Source organism: Chlorocebus sabaeus, chromosome 29, assembly GCF_047675955.1.
Source record: "Chlorocebus sabaeus isolate Y175 chromosome 29, mChlSab1.0.hap1, whole genome shotgun sequence".
In the NCBI taxonomy this organism is placed as follows: domain Eukaryota; kingdom Metazoa; phylum Chordata; class Mammalia; order Primates; family Cercopithecidae; genus Chlorocebus; species Chlorocebus sabaeus.
Window position 1 is genome coordinate 11,108,806 of NC_132932.1, and position 21,685 is coordinate 11,130,490.

Below are 21,685 nucleotides of genomic sequence, written 5' to 3' on the forward strand. Positions count from 1 at the left end.
TAAACCAAACAACTGATTAAAAAAAAAAAAAGAAAAAAAACACCTTCACACTTCACACTTATTAACTAGTTTGGTCATCATAACTATCCAGTTAAATAGACAAAATATATTGATATTTGAATCTCAGTTTCATAAGGAAACTATGCTTTCTTAGAGTCGAAGAAGCTTGGTGATTTGCCAAGATCCCATATTTAGTTTTTCATGTCTAATGACGCCTTACTCCTTCCTTAGAAAATTTTTTCTCAGTGACTGAACCTCAGCTCTTAATTACCCTCCCAATTTTTAAGCAAATTCCTGGTATCCTCCCTATGACCTCAAATTGTGTGTGATTTATTTTTCCTACTAGATGTTGGGAACTTACGATTTGAAGTAATAACAAAAGTAGGTACTTTGTGGTAAGAATCTGGGAACTGTGTACCCATACAAGATACCATCAATAGTCATAGCTTTTATTTCCTTTTATAAATAAATATTAATATGTAATATGTATAAATATTTTTATAAATAAATATTGATATTGACATATTTGTATGTCATATATAAATATTAATATGCAATCTTTTATTTTTGGTCATTTTCTTGAATTCTAGTTTTTTGAATTTTTTTGCATTTTTGTTTTTTTTTTATTTCAAGACTCCTATTATATGTATGTTAGATTTTCTTAGCCTGCCTTCTTTTTGTTTCAAATCCTTTTTATTTCTCTCTTTACATCTTTTGACCTTAATTTTTTTCTTTTTCCTCCTTCTTCATCTTACACTTCTTTTAAGTTCTTGTTATGTTTAATTGTTCTTGTGTTTTCAAAATTATTAATTCTTTGACATTTGTTTTTCCTTTGCAATTTTTTTTATTTGTCACTTCTCTTTAAATCTTTTTATCAGATCACCTCATCTCTGAATTTATTTAATTTTAATTTTTATTGTCATATCATACATAGCATCTGCCATTTTCCTAATTTGTTTACTTCATTTAGTTTATTTTAAAACATCAGCATTTATCTGCTTTGTGAACATATCTTCCTAGAATTTTTTTGTGGTCTTTAGGGATAATCTTTTCTTTATTTTCTTTAATTTATAAGCAACATCTATGAATTTGAAAGCCATCATTTTCTATTGCTCAAGTTTTAGACACCTAGTTTATCTTTAATTTTTGGATACTAGGTCTGCACATGCATAATTTACCCAGCGTCATAGTTCCAGAGAAACCTCTTTTATTGTTTCCACAAAATAATAAGATTATATGCCTCTTTGGAAAGTTTGCCTCCCCAGCTCTTTTCCACAGTTTTAATCTGACAGTTTATTTCACGGCTGATGTCTACCATCCTTGTCTTGTCCAATTAGGGAGATATTTCTGACAGTTTCTTCTCAGTGTAGATCTTTGTTTTGGTAGGGAGTGTCAGGTTGCCAGTATCAAGAGTTCATAGCCCACATGCAGCAAAGACATTTCAGGAACAACGAGCGTACCTACCTCTGGTATCTTGGCCTCCAATGCCTCACTAAAAAAAAGCCAGGGATCCTTGGAGAATGGGTGATTCTGACACTTGACAAGATAAGTACAAAATGAGCCTGCAACTTTTTTGTTGTTGCTGTTAATTGAAATGGAATATCACTCTGTTGCCCAGGCTGGAGTTTAGTGGCATGATCTCTGCTCACTGCAACCTCTGCCACCCAGGTTCAATTAATTCTCCTGCCTCAGTCTCCCGAGTAGCTGGGATTACAGGTGGCTGCCACCACACCCAGTTAATTTTTTGATATTTTTTTTTTTTTTAGTAGAGACAGGGTTTCACCATCTTGGCCATGCTGCTCTTGAACTCCTGACCTCTTGATCCACCCACCTCGGCCTCCCAGAGTGCTGGGATTACAGGTGTGAGTCACAACACCTAGTCCAGCCTAGAACATTTTTTATGTGTAAAAGTAAAGAAAAGTATTTAAGGAAAGAACAATTGCAGATACATCACAAGGACACTGAAGGCAGCTTGATGTGGTTTCCCCTAGTCAAATAGTTGAAAACACTTGCAGCATCTAAAATAATAAATTATAGGAACAAACGATATGCCATTGAAAAATCAGAATTTATGAGTTCATATAGATAATAAATTGACAAATAGCACAGATAAGAGGGATCTGTGTTCAGCGGGATAGTCATTGTTAATTGGTGAATATATAGAAAGAGGTTGGGCATGGTGGCTCGCATGCTGCAATCTCAGCATTTTGGGAGGCCAAGGCGGTTTGATCGCTTGAGCTCAGGAGTTTGAGAACAGTCTAAGCAACATGGTGAAATCCCATCTCTACCACAAATACAAAAAAAAAAAGAAAACAACAAAAAACTATCTGGGCATGGTGACGTGTGCCTGTGCTCTCAACTACTCGGGAGACTGAGGTGGGAGGATGGCTTGAGCCTGGGAGGTGGAGGTTAGAGTGAGCCAAGATTGTGCCATAGCATTCCATCCTGGGTGACAGATCAAGACCCCATCTCAAAGAAAAAACAACAAAAAACCACAAATATATGTATATATATGTATATATACGTATGTATATATGTATGTATATATGTATATATGTGTATATATGTATGTATATATGCATACATATGTTGGGACCTTATGATTTCAAGTAATAACAAAAGTAGTTACTTTATGGTAAGAGTCTGGGAACTGTGTATCCATACAAGATACCATCAATAGTCATAGCTGTTATTTCCTTTTATAAATAAATATTAATATGTAATATGTATAAATATTTTATAAATATTGATATTGATATATATTATTTATATGTATACATGTATACATACATATATGTATACATATATGTATATGTGTATATTATGTATACATGTGTGTATGTATATACATACTTGTATATATACGTGTATGTGTGTATATAGAGAGAGAGAGAGAGCTGGGGTTGGCACATCAGTATTTAGCAACTCTTACAGTAAAAAGTAAATCAGCCAAGGACAATCAATTGTTGCTAAATCAGAAGAAACATTTTGATAAGGATCAGAATATTTTAAAATGGCTCCCCACAGACTGCTTTAGTTGAATATATATATATAGTAATTTTAAAGTGGAGAAATCAAATAGCTGGTTGAACAGATAATGTAAACTAATATTACCAATGGGGAACAAATGGATATTGTTTTCCTCAGATGTGATGCCATGAGAAAGCACATCTCTTACACACTACTGTCCTAAAATACCTAACCTGAGTATAATCATAGCAAAATATCAAAAAAACCAAAATGAGGCCCTTTCTATCAAAAAGGGCAAATACTGTATTTTTCAAAATGTTAATGTCATACAATATACAAGATAACAGAATTTACAGATTGAAGGAATATGAAGAGCTCTGACAGATCAAAGCAACACCTGACCTTTATCTGGATCCTGCACTGAAGGGAAAAAAATGTTATAAGTAATATTAACAAGGTCAATTGAAAAAAATTTGAATAGGGATAATTGGTTAAATAAAATAAATTTGAGTGTCAAATTTACTGAATTTGATAACTACACTATAGTTATATATAATATCTCCCTTCTTAAGAAAAATACACCAAGCGACGTAGAGGTTATTCACTTCCTTCAAATGGTTCAGAAAAAAAATAAAATATATATTTTGTGAATGTGTACATATGGAGACATATTGACACACACAAACATGGATAAAGAAAAAAAGCAAATGGGATAAACATAATATACAATGTAAAGAATATGCAGTGTGGCTAAATGGTATATGGGTGTTCTTTGTATTAAGTTCTTCTAACTTTTCTGTGCATTTGAAATTACTTCTCAATAAAAAGTTTAAAATTTAAAAAGAAAAATATTTTATAGTTTAGACATCTTCAGCTAGCTCAGACCTTAGCCCAGTATGTTTGAATGGGAAGCCACAGCTCCCCTGATCCCCCCACCCCTACCTCCATCCCTACCTGGCTTCATCTAACATTCTCGTTGTTCTTTAGTGCTCTCCAGTGATAATTTGGGGATTTTTCATATCTTTACATCTGTCATTCTTCTACTGCTTTTCTTCCTCTTCTACAAAAATGCTTACATCATTTGGTTCTATTGGTTATTTATTCTCACTTATTTGTAACACATGCATAATATTCTAAGGGATGAATCATCACAATTTAATTAAGTACTTTTATATTTTTGGACAGAAGGCTACTTCTATTTTTTTCCTTCTAATAAATAGGAAATTTTTGTTGAAAATAGTTTTGTCCAGATTTTTTATTGTTGCTTTAAAGTTTTAGAAGTATAATTCCTGGATTAATGGATATGGAGTTCTTTTTAGAAGAAACTTAATACATATTGCCTGATTATGTAGCAATCCAGAAAGAATATATTTTTGTTAAAATATAGTATTTGCACACACCTCTAGAGAATACCTTAACAACAAAAAGGACTGCATTACAAAAGGATGTTAACTGGTAGTACTAATCATATTTTTGGTGGTCATGTTAATATTGCTATTTTGAGACAGATCTAGGGGGTAATGTGGAATAAAAAGAACAAGTAAGTGATATTCTAATCCTGTCATCCTTACTGATCTTGAAAATCAGAAGCGTTGGTGTGAAACAGAGTACACGAGGTTCACTAATAATCTCATAGTCCTGAATTTGAATAGGAAGTATTAATATGAACTCCTAATATATTTTATCTTATAAACAAAACATTTTCTTAGTTTTTCCACTAAAAAGACACAATGATCAACCCAGTAACAATGAGCACTCCTAGGTCCCAGATTGCAGTCTCTAAGTACAATTCCCTACTAGAAGGAACCAGCTCATCTTGAGAAACGGCTGATTACATGACTGGAGTAGGAAATACACAAGATGGTGTTAGAACACTTTGTTATACCAGATATCAAGGAGATTATGAAAGACTGCCAGGGTCATGTCCAAATGACTCAGTAGCCAATGTGAAAAGATTTATTTTTCAAAAGGTAGAGACATGACTTGAGGACTCATCCAATGGTATTACAGGTTATATTGAAAACGAATGAGGTTGTGCTATGTGTACTGCCATTAGAAGAGTTCTAGAATACCCTGTTAAATCTTTAAAAAGGGCTGGGAATGGTGGTTCACGCTTGTAATCCCGGTGCTTTGGGAGTCTGAGGAGGGAAGATCTCTTGAGGCCAGTAGGTCAAGACCAGCCTGGGCAACATAGTGAGACCTTGTCTCTACAAAAAGTTTAAAAAATTAGCCAAGTATGGTGACAAACACCTATATCTCCAACTACTTGAGAGGCTGAGGCAGGAGGATTCCTTGAGCCCAGGAGTTTGATGCTGCAGTGAGCAATAATCATGCCTCTGTATTGCAGTCTGGGCAACAAAGTGAGACCCGCATCTCAAAAACAACAACAACAACAAAACAAAACAGAAAAGAAAACTAATTAATAATAGAGTCATTAAGCAATATATAACATAAAACAATATGTAATATTATGCTTTTTATAGTGGTAAATATTCTGTGATAAATCAATTTGGTTTCAAGATTTTGCAAATTTTCTTGGCTGGTACATAGTCTTTTAATTTGAGATGTTATAGTAACTATTGTCAGTAGTTATAGCACTAGATTTTGAGCCTCAGTGGACAGGAATTATGCACATTTGGTGAGCTATTTGGCATTTATAAGGGTTTTATGCAAATAAATACATAAATGATTTTAGTAGATGCATTGACAAAAATAGAGAGATGTGTTAATCATATTTATTAAGAGGGAGGTTATTAAAACTTTTAATTCATGTAGTTTTCTCCTTTTTGTATCAGAATCACATATTTCTTTTATAATCAGACAAATAAAACAAGGTAAAGAACAAATAAAATGGAAAAATATAAGGGAAAGCTTAAGAATATGCGTCGCACACATCACCATCTGGAACCAAAATATTTTCACCATGCCAATGTTCACTGACCCAATAATTCCCTCTTGACCAATATGTGAGTGGAATGGATAACTTCCTATGAAGTTACTTCCGGTTCATTGGCAAAGAGCAGCCTATTGCACAACTGAGTGTCTGCTTACTTCCCTCCCATATTTTTATTTACAGAACAAGTACAAAAGCATTTGTTGCCGATTAGGAAGAAAAAGGAAATTCCAGAGAGTTTCTCAGAATGACTTTTATTTTGATGGATATTTTTTAATGAACCAAATTTATGTGAAAGGTTGTTCTGTTAAAAGTTCACAAAAATATCATGCATGATTGATCTCAAGACTGTGCCTTGTTCCAAAGACAACACACAACAGCAGTCAAACATACATTTTATGGGCATTTGGCTGTTTTGCAATAACACCGGAAAACATTCTTTAATTAAAATTTAAAACCGTAACTGATTAATTTTCTGAGTAAACAATCCTTGTAAACATGGAATGTCAGCATTTTAAGGCTGTGTGAGTATAAATTTTACTTCCGTTGCATAGACATCTGGGAAGGACTTTGGCACAAGCAAAAAAGATGACAAGGTGACCTGGAGGAGAAGGGCTATTTGGAGACCTTGCAAATTCTGTAATGTCACTCCTGTCCATGAGGTCGAGGCCCAGTCAGGGGTAGGAAAGCTGCCCTGTCCTGTGTGACCATGTTGGCTTGGGCAGCTGTCACTCCATCTATAACTCTTTGCTAGCTGTAAATTGCCAGGGGCGGGTGGTGTCCAAAAAGCCCACCCAGTAGCTGAACCTGCTGCTGCCTCATTGGGACAATGAGGAAGAAATTCTTAGGAATTTCGTTGTTGACATGACTGTGCAGAATTTAGACTGAGCACTTCCATTTGGTTTCTGTTGTTAAACATCATTACCAATTGTTACAGGAGCCAGAAAGCAATCTCATTTCTCTTAAGCAATTATATATATATATATTTTATTTTTTATTTTTTTTTTAATAGGGGGAGGTTTAAAACTGCTACTTAAAGTACTCTTGAATGGCTTTTTGAAGAAACATGGAAATATATTGCCAGGAAAATGGGGGAGTATGTTCAAAGTAAGAAAAAAATCTAAGACTCTCTGCTTAGGCATTTGTGTAAAACCTGAAATGTTTTTTCAAAAAGCTCATAATCAAGTTATTTTTATTAGACATTTATAGTCTTGCCAATAATAAATTTCGTGACCTTTGTTCTTCTAAAGTCTAGAAAGAGAACCAGAACTGAAGTGCTTTGAGCTCCTCCAGGTGATGTTCACAGCTTGGGTTTGTGTTTCCAGCCTCGTTCAGCTCTTTTGAACTCACTTCAACCTTTAGCTTACTTATCCAGACCAATCCTGCATGACAGATACCCTCCCTGGGGTGGGGAATGAAACCATTCAAATAAATACTTTCCTATTTCTGGACCCTGTTTTAGTCCTAGTAAACTTATTTTTTTCTCATCAGTGTGTATAGAAGCTTTTTAAAAGAAGTTTCCTAGCTAATTAATTATATTATTATTACTAGAGGAAGAAGAAGAAGAAGAAACTTTCCCCAATAAGAGAAACTTCAGTTTTTTGCCCTCTGCCTCCCAAGGAGGTCACGTATTGGCCATCCTTTAAAACTTTGCATGTGTCTGTGAAGGGATCTATTAGTTAATTTTTCCATCCTGTTGATTAGCAGTTTTTATTAAGTGCCTGATTCCTATAGTAAGTGGCATAGAAGACAAACATTCTGCATTTCTTTCATAAAGGAAGTGGAGAGGAAAAGAAGGTGCATCTGTAAGCTCTGCACTGAGAGGCAGACCTCAGGGTACTATAGGTTTGCTTCCAGATCACTGCAATAAAGCAAATATCACAATAAAGGGAGTCACACAAATTTTTTGGGTTCCCAGTACATATGAAAGTTATATTTATTTTATACTGAAGTTGATTAAGTGTGCAACTGCATTATATCTAGAAAAGTACACACCTTGATTAAAAAATAATTTATTGTTAAAAACACTGACACTAAGGCACAGAATGAGCACACGCTTTTGGAAAAATGGCACTGATGGACTTGCTCAGTGCAGGGCTGCCACAAATCTTCAGTTTGTAAAAAACATGCTATATCTGCAAAGCACAATAAGGTGAGATGCAATAAAATGAGGTGTGCATGTAAACAGTGAGGAATTCACATTTAATGAGCACCAACTGCAAGTCTACCGAGATATGTTATCTGATATTATACATGTAATTTCAGTTTTTCCATGCCTTTGGGAGATGGGGGAAGTGACATTTTTATGAAGCTAGAAAACTTGGCAAAGGAGGCAAAGACAAAATGCTACTGAGTCAGGATTTCAGGATTTAACCTGTAGTGCAGTTAACTTCAAGCCCGAGTACTTCCTGTCATAGCATCTTGTCTCATAGTCGACAGAATCAGTCGGGCAAAGGGATAATGTGGGTCTTATTCCATACTTTAGAGGAGAGTCAGATGTGAACCTTAAGGAAAGAGAATGAGAAAGCAGCAACCTGGGAAGCTAAACTGGGAGGCATGGTTAGGGGTAATTTTGTTGGGATAAAGGGAACGGGAGCAAACTGAAGCTGGGACACAAGATGGCTAGGCTTTTCCTTTAGGCAGTGAAACACCTGGGCATGTTACAATTCCTAAGGAACATACCCAGGTATTTTCTCGTTTCTCCTTTCAAAGACTCCCTAAGACTTGGGTCTTTGTGGCTAAAGGCCACTCCTTTTTAACTTATGGTACGCTGTTTAGGTGAATCATACCTACAATGGTCTTACTCAGACAACCATGCAACCACAGTCTAGACCCAGAGGTCTTTTTTTTTTTTTTTTTTTTTTTTTTTGAGACAAAGTTTCACTCTTGTTGCCCAGGCTGGAGTGCAGTGGCGTGATCTCAGCTCACCGCAACCTCTGCCTCCTGGGTTCAAGCGATTCTCCTGCCCTGGACTCCCAAGTATCTGGGCTTACAGGCATCTGCCACCACGCCTGGCTAATTTTTGTATTTTTAGTAGACATGGGGTTTCTCCAGGTTGGTCAGACTGGTCTCAAACTCCCGACCTCAGGTGATCTGCCTCCCTCAGCCTCCCAGAGTGCTGGGATTACAAGTGTGAGCCACCGTGGCCGGCCCAAAGGTCTGTCTTAATGGAACAGGTGGATTGGTTTCTAGGAAAGTAGCTGGGAACATGAGATGAGATCTTCTGACATCCAAGTTATCCAAGTCTTCCCTTGGCATAAAATAAAACGAACATATAAATGCCTAAGATGCCTACTTGCTCTTAACCATTAAACCAGAAAGCATATCTGTGGTATTAAATACGTACACTCTCCCACATGATCAGTGTTTCTAGATCATCAACCTTAGCAACCACTACGAAGCAACATTCAACCTTTGCCTTATTCCTATTTAGAATAGTACTGTGTACCTAATTAGACTAGAACTACTCTAGAACTCAATACGTTACCGGCAATGTTGGATGCCTGGCTTAGACAAAGTACTTGGGAATCTTGCTGGAAGGCATGGTGAACAGTTATCGCCAATAAAGCATCTAAACCTATTTTCCACATAGGCATTTATTCTCCAAACCATTTTGAAAACTATCAGACCAAGAGGTACTGAAGATCATCATCATCATGCTCATTTTTCAGATAAGAAAACGGACTGCATAAAGATAACATCTTAATCTCAAACAATCAGACCCACAGTTCTCATGAATACATGTGGAATTGCCAGAATATGCATATGGAATCTTGACTAGGAAATGGGGTCATCATCTATCAAACTGGAGAACCTCACACAGTAAGCACTTTTTTCATGAAAGTGATATAATACAGAGTTAGATGAGGATTTTTATCCTGGCTTCATTTTCCACGCATGTAACCTTAGATAAATTACATAACTTCTCTAACTCACAGCCTCCTCATCTGTAAAATTAGAAAACAAGAGTACCTGATTCATAAAGTTGTTGTGAGGATTACAACAACTTGTTAAGGAGGAGAAGATAAACAGGAGAAAATGAAATAATGCACACAAAGTGTGTTAACACAGTGATTAACACATTCATGGTTCAATATGTATTGACCTGGGCTAGTGTCAGCATTGGGCTTCCCCATTTCCAACTTACTCAGTTTGTCTTTTTAAACTTCTGCCTCCAACAGTGTGCACACGGCCTCACACACAACTGATAATCCTCTCCCTCTATAAATGCTAGTGGAATCCATTAATATGTTCTCTATTCAAGTCTTAAGCTATAGGTTAGACATCCAGAAATAATAGCTGGTATTTAACTCTCGTCTCACTTTGTCCCAACAAATCCTTCCCTACCCTCTTCTGCTCTGAGTCACAGGCACACACATGGCATCGTATTTCTTTATGTTGAGCTGGAAGAGGTGTTCATGTCGATACGAAACCTTCCTCCCACCCCACTTTGTCTGCCCTGCACTTAGGAACCAAGGTTGAGTTCAAACAGGGGTCAGGGAGATAAAAGCCTGAGGCTTAACCACCAATTCACTAGTCTGGTGGCTAAAAATTTCGTCATTTATTTATTGCCATTAAAAAGGATGAGTCGGGTCCTGTGTCTTGATGGCTGTAGGCAGAAGCGCCTGCCGTTTATTATCTACCCCTCAGTTGGGAAACAGAGCTGGCAAATGCCCCTTCCCCGGGACATGCTACCCTGCCTGTGTACTGCGATCTAAATGGAAATAGAAGTTTCCTTGCGCTTTATGGGCTCTTTTGTTTGTCATCAAGAGGCCAAGTACGGACATTTTGAAATAATTGTCAAAGACAGCACATGCAGGCTGAGGGGGGAGAAGCGGAGGGAGGAAAAAGGACAAACACCCAAGGGCTGTAGCCTCCAGACTGAAAGAGATTTACTGCAGCCACTACAGAGACTATTTGTTAAGGAGGAGAAGATAAACAGGAGGCATCTTTAGAGCCAATGGTCACACGGAAGGTGCTAGAAGCATTCCTAGGCAAGAGTAGAGCCCAGCAGAAGCGCCAGCTGGTTGCGGTTGAGTCAGGTCTGTCGTGCACAAAATCTTTATCCCCTGTTCAGTTCTTTGCATGGGCTCTTTTTAAATGTTAGTGCTAGGGAATCCAGCCAGGCACACAAAAAGGACAATTGCACAACAGATTTGAGCTAACAAGCTCGTACTCATGCATCCAAAGAAAACCTGGAAGGCACCAGCCAGTGGAGCCTGGACGAGAAAAGGGGTCTTCAGAATCCCTGCATTGGCTGACGAGCTTGCAGGAGTCTGAGCGGTGCCATTTCCCTCCTGCTGTAGATCCCCCAAGCTGTCTGCCCCCCTCCTCCACTTTGGCAAAGCGAACAAGATCATAAACGTCAGATGTGGGCTTGTCGCTGTAATGATCTCGTGGCTATGAATAAAAATGTCCGGGTAACACATTTGTGAATCGAATCCCCTTTCTGTGCGGTGGACCTGCGTGGGCCAGGGCTGCTGCTCGCGCTGACTGGGTGTGTGCGCTGCTCATATTAAACTTCTAGCCATTGAGAGTCCACAGGGTTAAGCCTAGAAGGCTAGAATGATATTTTCACCGCCTTTGATGACACACTAAAATAAAGAACGTCTCATTTTGCAGCAGAACATTGAGTCTGTGAAGCCAATGTACATGTGGTTACTATTTGCAGAATTTGGCATTTTCTGTGAATAGTATAAAGCAGGCATTGGATCGGCTGTCATGTTTTGACAGGGTTGTCCTTTTTTTCCAGAATGCCACTCTCCCTACTCCCCACCCTCCACTCCCTCTTATTTGAGCAGCAACCCTACCACTTTTTTTTTTTAAGTGGACTAAGAAAATTGATGAATAATGAATTAAAAGCTGGACTGGGTCAGGAGTTTAAGGCACAAGGAAACAGTCACCCTGAAGAGAGTGGGGCCCCCTAAGGGGAGCCCAAGTCCCTGTTATGACTCTTGGTCAGATTGTCTCCAGACACCGAGGGCCTCCCCCAGCCCCAGGAATGGGAACAAGGTCAGCTGCCAGATTAGTTAACAATGTGAAGCAGGAGTTTAAAGCTGTTTTGTTTACAAAGAGCTAATCAGCCTGACAGCAAAGGACCCCAGCCCCTCCCTCTGCTTAATATATTAATATTTGATTGCTGTTTGGGCCTTTGTTTTCCTATTCTCTCAACTTTAGACCTTTCTTTCATCCACAACCTAGACAGGAATGAAGTTGACAATGAGAAATAAGTTTATCTCCTCACGGTGACACACATCCATCAGTTTCAGGCATGGAGGTAAACCTGGGTGTGAGGCTTCAAGTTCTCTGTTTGCTGTGTTTTACCTGTAAGCCATTATTAAACACACACACACACACACACACACACAGAGAGAGAGAGAGAGAGAAAGAGAGAGAGAGAGAGAGAGAGAGAGAGAGAGAGAGAGAGAGAGAGAGAGAGAGAGAGAGAGAAAGACCTCTTTGAAACTCCTGAGAATTTGGGACTTTAGATTTTCACCTTGAGTCCTCCATTTGTTAATTAAACTTTTATTTCAAAAGCTGGATTCGACTCTCCAAGGACAACTTTATTTTTCTTTTACTTTTGTTCAACATATGTCACTTTTTCCTCTGTTTTCAAAGGAACAAAAGTCAGAGTGACCCTACATTGAATACCTTTTTTAACCAATCCTTCAGGTTTATATCAAAATGGTCTCATTGTGTATCTGTTTTTCTGTATTAGCAGAAGCAACTGATCTGGCAGTGGAAAAAATAGCTCTTGCATGTATTTCAAAGAAACAATGGTATTCTGATTAAGCAGCATTATCTTGCATGTTTTAATGAATGATACAATTACAGTAAAGACTGAAACCAATTGTCACGATGTCGACGTTGGCTTGGAATGACTGTAGTATAAATCTACTCATGGAATTTTGCAGAGCAGTAATAGGAATATCAAACAGGTCATGCACTGTATTCTCATTTCATTGTTATTTATGTTTGCCTGGACTTGATTCAAAGTCTCAGAAACCTCTTACTCTCATGATATTTTTACCTATGAAATCATCATATCCTACCAGAAGCCTGTAGATGAGCCATTCCTTAAAGAAAATGAAGTTCTAAAATTAAATTTGTCTTTTTGTCTATCTCTGATTTGTGTAGAGGTCACCACACCTCATGGCCATAAACACACTCGTTAATCAGATGAAAATGAATGCATTTAGCCATTCATTTATTTTTCATAAAACCTACTGAGAATCTACTGTGGGATAAACACTGTGATGACAATTTCCAGAGATATGAAGAAGATAAAAAAAGTGTGTCTCGAATTGCTCTTGAAATGACAGATAAAACGATGCACATGTAATCAATGATGGAATATATTTTATGTATGTAATACTGTGTATCAGATAGATATATATTTGTTTCTCTCTGTTCAGGGAAGACTCTATGGCATGAAGCTATTATCATTATTCATCATCTATTGAAAGAATATTACCATGCATGTCTTCAACATTGTACAGTTTAGTTTTTATATAATTAGTAAAGATAATTTGCTTTATACAAGGAGAGTTTCAAAAGACATTTACATCTATTAACTCATTTATCTGTGCTCATAATCTTTTTCACCTCACATTTCACATAATAAGGCATAACAGAAATTCTTTATCTAGGGACTTAGCAAATGCAAGAGTTTGAAGCGAGCAGTTCATTCATTCAACAACAAATGCATTTTGTTGTTAGCAAATATTAATAAATACATATATTTTGCCCGATCTTGGGTCGTGTAAGTAGTAACGAACAAAACAGTTCTTTTCCTTGCCTTATGTGGTGCATGCAGACTAGTGAAAGAAGACAGACATTGTACAACGAAACACATAATTAAATATTGGACAAATTGTTATTAGGAAACAGAATAGGGTTCTACGAAAGAGAAGATCAATGAAAGCATACAATTTAGAATCAAGAACAAAGAACCCCCCTCTGAGGAACTGGTTGGTACATGATCTGAGAATTGAAGATCAAATTAGTCAAAGAGTATTAGAAAGAGTGTCCCTAACACAGAAAAAATATATGCAAAGTGACAAAGTATAAAATTACAAATGTATTTAAGAAACTGAAGAATGCAAGAGTGCTGAGAATGTAACATGCAAGAGGAAAATAGTGCACAATGAGCCTGGAGAACTAGGCAAGAAGTGTATCAGAGAGGGCCAATAGGCTAGACTATACTGCAATAACAAATAACTCCTCAAATATCAGTGGCATAGCAAAAAAAAAAATTATACTAGTTTACATATATCATAGTCTGATATAATGGTGGTGATAGTAGATAGAAAACTTCAGCTCTGCCGGACATGGTGGCTCATGCCTTTAATCCTAGCACTTTGGAAGGCTGAGGTGGGTGGATCACTTGAGGCCGGGTATTGGAGACCACCCTGGCCAACATGGCAAAACCCCCTCTCTATTAAAAACACAAAAAATTAGCCAGGTGTAGTGCCACACGCCTGTAATCCCAGTTACTTGGGAGGCTGAGGCATGAGAATTGCTTAAATCCTGGAAACGGAGTCTACAGTAAGCTGAGAGAGTGCCATTGCATACCAGCCTGGGCAGCAGAGCAAGACCCTGTCTAGGGGGAAAAAAAAAAAAGAGAACTTCACCCCAGTCATATAGTCACAGGGGTTGGGGTGGGGAGAGCTACACAGAGAAGGTATGCATGCTTTAATTGCCTTAATTTATACGAGGCACTTATCACTTAAACACAATTTAATTGATGGAAACTAGTTCACAAGGGCCCACCAGGATGCAAATGGGTTTGGAATTGTTGTTTAGTTGCATGCCCAGTACAAATAAATGATTTGGCAAGGTGCTATCCGGTGTCTATTCAGATCATAGAGGAAGAAACTTTGTACTTTATCCTAAAGGTTACTACGGGGTGGTAACATTGCTATGGTCTGAATGTTTGTGTTCCACCAAAATGTGGGAGATTGTTAGGTCATGAGGGTGGGACCCTTATGAATGAAATTAGAGCCTTTATAAAACAAGCCTGAAATGTGATTGTGTCACTGTACTCTAGGCTGGGTGACAACAGGAGTGAGAACCTGTCTCAAAAAACCCCAAACAAACAAACAAAACCAGACAAAACAAGCAAAAGAGGCCTGAGGGAGCTCAGTTGGCCCACAGAGGGGAAGACACAAGGAGAGTGCATCCTTTCTGAGCCAGGAAGCAGGATCTTACTGGACACCAAATCTGCTGGTACCTTGATTTTGGACTTCCCATCCACCAGAACTGTGAGAAATAAATTTCTGTTGTTCGTAAGCTACCCAGTCTGATATATTTTGTTATGGTAACTCGAATGGACTTACAAACATAATCAATTTTTGTGTGATCACTCTACTATCAGTGTGAAGAACAGAGTAGAGAGGCTCCCTCTGGCCTCTGAGTAAACTTATGAGATAGATATATTTTTCTCTTCTGTTAGGCAAATGAATGATCCTTATGTTTCCATCTTCCTTTTCCAAAAAACTAAAACTTATAGCTAACTTTTCCTGAGAATCACACGAGGAAAAACAAAGTATCGCTGAAGTTGAGTCCACAATTTAAAAAAAAACTAACAGAGGGTTGGGCTCACACCTGTAATCCCAGCACTTTAGGAGGCCGAGGCGGGAGGATCACGAGGTCAGGAGATCGAGACTATCCTGGATAACAAGGTGAAACCCCATCTCTACTACAAATACAAAAATGTAGTCAGGTGTGGTGACACGCGCCTGTAGTCCCAGCTACTCTGGAAGCTGAGGCAGGAGAATCGCTTGAACCTGGGAGGCAGAGGTTGCAGTGAGCCAAGATCGTGCCACTACACTCCAGCCTGGGTGACAGAGCGAGATTCCATCTCAAAATAAATAAATAAATAAATAAATAAAATAAATAAACTAACAGAATAGATAAATAAAAACTCTTCCAAGATAAAGAACCAAAAAAATACAATAAACAACCTTCAGAGCTCCAAGAAGTAAAATTAGAATACTTAAAGTTATAAAAGAGCCTTAAAAACACCACACTAAAAAAAGCAACACTAAGCGATAAAATACAGAAACAGTATGAAGTAGAATTATAATTGTAGCATATAGTTCTTAAAATAAAATGACAGTAGTTAATAGAGTTAATAGATGAAATGGCAAATTAGACATATATAATAAATGCATTAGTGACTTGATTGAAAGTTCCATATCGAGGATCCAGTGTAAATGCCAAGATGGAGAATATAAGGGTGAGATCAAGTAATATGGGGAAGAGAATGGAAGGGCCGAAAGAGGGAATGGGGAAAGGGTATTTTGAAAAGGCAATGCAGCACTTTGGGAGGCCGAAGCAGGTGGATCACCTGAGGTCAGGAGTTCAAGACCAGCCTGGCCAACATGACCCGTATCTACTAAAAATACAAAAAAAAAAAAAAAAAAAGAAAGACAATTAACCAGGGGTGGTGTCAGGTGCCTGTAATCCCAGCTACTCAGGAGGCTGAGGCAGGAGAATCGCTTGAACCTAGGAGGTGAAGGTTGCAGTGAGCCTAGATCATGCCACTGCACTCCAGTTTGGGCAACAGAGTGAGACGCTGTCTCAAAGAAAAAAAAAAAAAAAGGCAATTCCTTGCCATTTTACAAAGGAGTTGCTCCTCGTATGTAAGAGGCATGAGACTGAAACATAAAACAATTAGAAGCAGTGCTGGACTGGACATGGAGGCAAACATCAGGAAATTGAAGAAAAGGAAAATTTTTAAAATGACTGTTAAGAATAGACATATTACCTCCAAATGCATATGCACTCGTTATATCAACCTTACATTTTTCAAAAAAAATTTTTCAAAAAAAGAAACATTTTCAAAACAGAATTTTTTTTTAATAGAGGAGAGAGGACATAACATTTTCTTATTCCTCTTTCTATCTGTATACCTCCAAATAGTTATAGAACCTGTATCTCTCATGGTATGTACAGCTGAAAAAGGAAAAATCATAAAAATGTCCAAAAGACATGCTATTTAATTGTGTGGAGGGATGAACAAACATTTAAAGAAATCATAAAATGTGTTATTTTTATTATTATCTGCATTCTCATCTAAATGATCACCTTTCTACATTTCCCATGTTATAATTTCAGTTTTTACACAGTGAGGTTTCTAACAGTCCACACACTTACAGTTTGTATAAAGGTGTATGTGTATGTGTATGTATATATGTGTATTTGAATATTTAGAAGTGAAGGCTCTGTGTTTAATGAAACCATGATAGAAAAGCATTCTCTGTGATATTAATTAAATTTTATTTCAGGGTGTCATCTCCTCCAGCTCTTATTCCATCTGCTTGTCTATTCCTACTTCTTAATTGACTACTTTCCCATAGACTAAAACCACATCCAAGATTGTGCCATACAATGAAACCCAACAATGAAACCTTGAGTTTAAGCCTCTAGCTGATGTGGTCTTAATAACAAATGCCACCAACCTCGCATGTCTCTCTGGCTCCAATTATCTCTTTCTCCTTCCCCTCACTGAGGGGTGTTTCCAAAAATGACCAGTCACCGAGGTCCTTACTTTAAATTTTCCTTTTCTCTAAATTTTTACCGAGCACAGGCTTTATCTTTTTGCTTTTTCACTATCGTCCCTCTGAAACTACCTTAGCAAGCTCATCAATCACATCACATTTCTAAACCCAATGCTTTCATCTTGCTCTCTTCCTCAGATGTTAGAGGATTTGACATCGTTGAACTCTCTATTCTTCTTGAAGTTCTAATGCTGGGCTTAGAGTCCTCACACTGTCCTGGCTTTTCTCCAGTCACCCTGGGCCTTCCTTTTCCGTTATTAATGCTGACTCCTCTTCATCTGATCCTCCCGGAACCGTGCCCCACCTCACCCCTGTGTTAGATGATGGTTTCTTCTGGAGAGCTTACGTTCAGCATAATCTGGAATGAATTAGCCAATTTGACGGCTGAGAAGCTTTTCGTCCAAGCCTTTGTGAATATCTTCTGGCTCAGCAAGACCCAAGGACATCAAGTCCCTTGTAAAATTCCGTGGTCTAGAATAAGGGATTTAGTGGGGAAGACGAGAAGGCCAAGGGAAACTAGAGGCACATTATAAACATCTGTTATTACAAATCTCTTCTCTAAGGCTGAGATTGTGAATCACAAGCCATTTAATTTCCACTGCCGAGTGGGAGGGTGAACAGTGTGAATCAGTGGTTAAGATGAGTAACTTAGGAAAACAGATACCTATGGTGATAGGGTCAGCTTCCAACTTGAATAACATTACCTCATTAGCTAAAGTATTTGATGTCTGTAATGTTGACGTTTTTGTTACTTTTCTCTATTACTTAAAAATAGTTGAATTTTGTATTCCAAATTCTTCTTCTATTCTAGAAATTTTTTTTTGCAAGTTTACCCAGTGAGATTCTGTATAAACTAGAAGAATATTAAGTCCTTCAAAACAATGAAACCTTGAGTTTAGGCCTCTAGCTGGTGTGGTCTTCATATACATAGTCCTTTTATAGCTGGCTGACAGTCCGTCAAAGGGACTATGGGTCGACCAGCAAGTGTTCATGCTCTAAATTGAGGAACATAAAACAAGGGGTGGGAGTACGCTTTGGGACAAAAATGCCGTAAGAAAACATTCGATTATTTTTGAAGTGGAAAGATAGATATTTTTGGAGACAGATACTTCTCTGGGTACTAATAGAAAATCCATTCCTTCATTCCTTTTCACCGATGGAATTTCTATTTTGTTGGGGCAGCAATGTTATAAGATAAAAATCACATTTCTAGGAAGATTAGATGACCAGCAATGATCATGTGAGACACATTTTTGGTCATTTCTGTGTATTTCTGAAAAATACTTTGCTTTCCTGATGTAAATGCAACGTCTTCTTGTTTCTAACTCGTTTCTGCAGTCTGGATTACAGTCACAATGGCTGGAATTGCAACTGCCTTCATGTGCCCAATCACATGAGAAACCAGAAAGCATTTTCTTTCCACCAGTTTCAGACTGTTTATGTCTGAATTTATTGTTATATGGAAGAAAAATAAATCTCTGTTTAGTCTAACTGGCGGTCACTTGGATTTTTTTGTATGCAGCTGAACCCAAACCCTAACTGATGCAGTTTCGAGTCAGATGAGCCAGTGCAGCAGAATGAAAAGAACGAAGACTTGATTCAGGCATCTGGTTTGCATCCCAGATTAGCTACTAACATCTGAGAGACCTGGGGCAAGATGTTAAAGCTTCTGAACCTCAGTTTCTGCGTCTGTGCATTGGAGCTTACGATACAGAACTCACTCCCTAAGTCAGCAATAAGGACTAATTGAATTAATGAATAGCTTCTGTAGACAGGAGTTAAAATTATAATGAAAACCTTAATAGAAGAATGTTTTGAAAGTGCTCTCCAAAGTAACATACATCCAGAAGAATCCATTTAAAGGTGGAGTCAGACTATTTCTGACCCAGTCCATTTGTTTTATGCACTGCCAGCAATATCATTGTAGCGGAAAACATATTTTATGGTGTGCTGGGTGGCTGGAGTAGCAGCACTCAGATGCACGTGCACTAATTCCAGGTCAGCAAGAAAGTTCCAAAACACCCCTGACAAGACCCAAACTGACCCCTTTTAACTCTTGAGTGAAATGTTATTTTACTCACCCAAGAAATCACTGAAAATAAAGCTATTTCTCAAAGGGGAATTTAAATAAATGCCAGAGAAAGAATAGTTCTCTCCAGGGCCTCATTCTGAACTTCCAGTTTGTTCTTATTGCTGTTTTTAAAATAATAATGCAGAGTATCAGGTGTGTTTTCCATTTCTAACCTCAGTATAACTACATACACTAACACACATTCTAGTTTGTCTTTTCCTGCCATGTTCTTTCCACTTTCAGGAGTGTGGGAATATTTATGGGAAATTTCCAATAACTCGAGTGTATCTTTGAGATAAGGTAAGCATAATGGGCCATGTAATTGGACAGAGGTGGCTGGTGGGGGGCCCTTCTTTTGGGTAAAAGGAACAGAGATATATCTGAGCAACTTCAGAAGGTAGCAGAAGAGAGAGGTGGTTACCATGTCCTGGCTAGAAAACTGAAGCAGGGAAGTAGATTGAAAGCAACATCCCTCTAGGAACCCGTTCTCCTGCATTGCACTCTCTTGTCTGTCGCTGACAGGCTTCTCTCTATTTTCTCTACCAAAGAATTCCCTTTGCAACAGAGTACAGAAAAACTAAATCCAGAGCTTCGTGACTCTGACTTTCCTAAGTAGGATCATAATGATGATTGTCTATAGCATGATTTAAAAATTCACTAAATGTTTTTATACCTATTTTCTTATTCCTCAAAGTACAACTTCTCTCACCCTTCATTTGAATTCATCTCTATTCTACTCTAAATTAATATATTATCTATGAGGATTCAAAATCTTCATGGAAAGCAATCTCCCAAAATCCAAGTTACAAATCCTGAACAAAATATCTATCTACACCCCTGAACTAAAATCAAAGTCGAATTTATTCTTCATATTCACTCTGCACTGCTCTTTTATTCATCACCATAACCATCACCTATAACTTTGGTTTTGCTCAAGCCATGGTCAAAGTACCATGTTGCTGAAAGATTGGAGACTTTGTGACTCAAACAATTGAACAGAGACTTGACAATCCCCTTTGATTCAATTGCCATATGTCAGTGTTTCCTGTCTGTCCTGGAAAGCTGCACCTTTCTCAGAATCACCCATGTCCTGCTTTCTTTTCCCGTGTTGGGTGTATGGCTTCCGTCAGTTCCTCTGGGGAGTGAGCTGCCCTTCTGTTGTGAAGCCTGTTTGCTTATCAACCTTTCAGGGAGGTTTTTGTTAAGGAGTCAGGAGGAAGTGCTCATCCAGATAGCACATGTGTCCATTCTTTTGGTGGTTGTAGTCACTAGGATTTCAAAAGATGTTCAATACATTAGCAATGATCAGTTTCTTTCAGCTTTTTCAGGGTTGCCAAAGAAAAGAAATGACAGGAACTATTTCACATAATAGAAAAAACACAAACAGCCAACCAACAAAAGACCTCACACAAATCAATTAGAGAATTATTAGGAAGCAATAGCAAACTTTTCAAGAGAGAAGTAGACTTAGTTACGTCTTCATCTATATGCAAAGATTTGGAGGGAAATAAACCACAAATTTGTATTTCAGTTGCAATGTGAAATTAGTATATTTTATTAGTCTTATACTTCTGTTTACATGTTGAAAACTATCCTAAATACCCAAAACATGAATGTGAATAGATTTCTTTATCATATTTGTAAGGCTACAGGGGTAATTCATGAGCAAAACAGATATACAGTAAATTCATGTATCTTCCACAAGGAAAGGCATCTTAGATTTCATTGTAATTTCTTAAAGCATTTCCAAAAATACAACCAAGTCTGTAAGAATGGAGGTTAGAGCGAAAGAAGTCACTGAAGCACCAACCTTTAAGTGGTTATTTCTACTCTCCTGTGTCTAAAGACATCCAGGAAGAACATTTCTCACCAGCCAGAAGCCAGATGAAAGGATATGTTAAGTATCCTTATGGCTTCCCACAACTCTAAGATAAGTTCTTTCACTTATTCCCCCTTTTTAACAAAGTTATAAAATAACATCAGTGTGAGAATGTTTCATAATGTACTACCTGGGGTGAAAACAACCCAAAATACTCCTCCATAGAAAAACCTATAGAATATATCTTAAAACCCCAAATTATGCTCTTTAAATGGATAGCCCATCTACAGATCTTTTGTGAAGCAATTTTGTCCATAAAGAAAAATAATCATTTTCTCTATGATCTCTTGAGTAGGGTGACTCTTCTT

At 37.7% G+C, this 21,685-nt stretch overlaps 1 long non-coding RNA gene across 2 annotated transcripts in view; it reads right to left on the bottom strand.

The window, feature by feature from the left end:
• Positions 1-21,685, bottom strand: part of LOC103231238 (uncharacterized) — a 60,911-nt gene that overhangs the window by 11,793 nt on the left and 27,433 nt on the right. Inside the window, exon 4 of one of the 2 annotated variants that reach the window (XR_012091798.1) lies at positions 16,783-20,766. The exons of the other annotated variant lie outside the window; for it this stretch is intronic. This is a non-coding gene — a long non-coding RNA (uncharacterized lncRNA). Of the gene's footprint in view, positions 1-16,782; positions 20,767-21,685 lie in introns of those variants that run through there. 2 annotated transcript variants of the gene reach the window in all.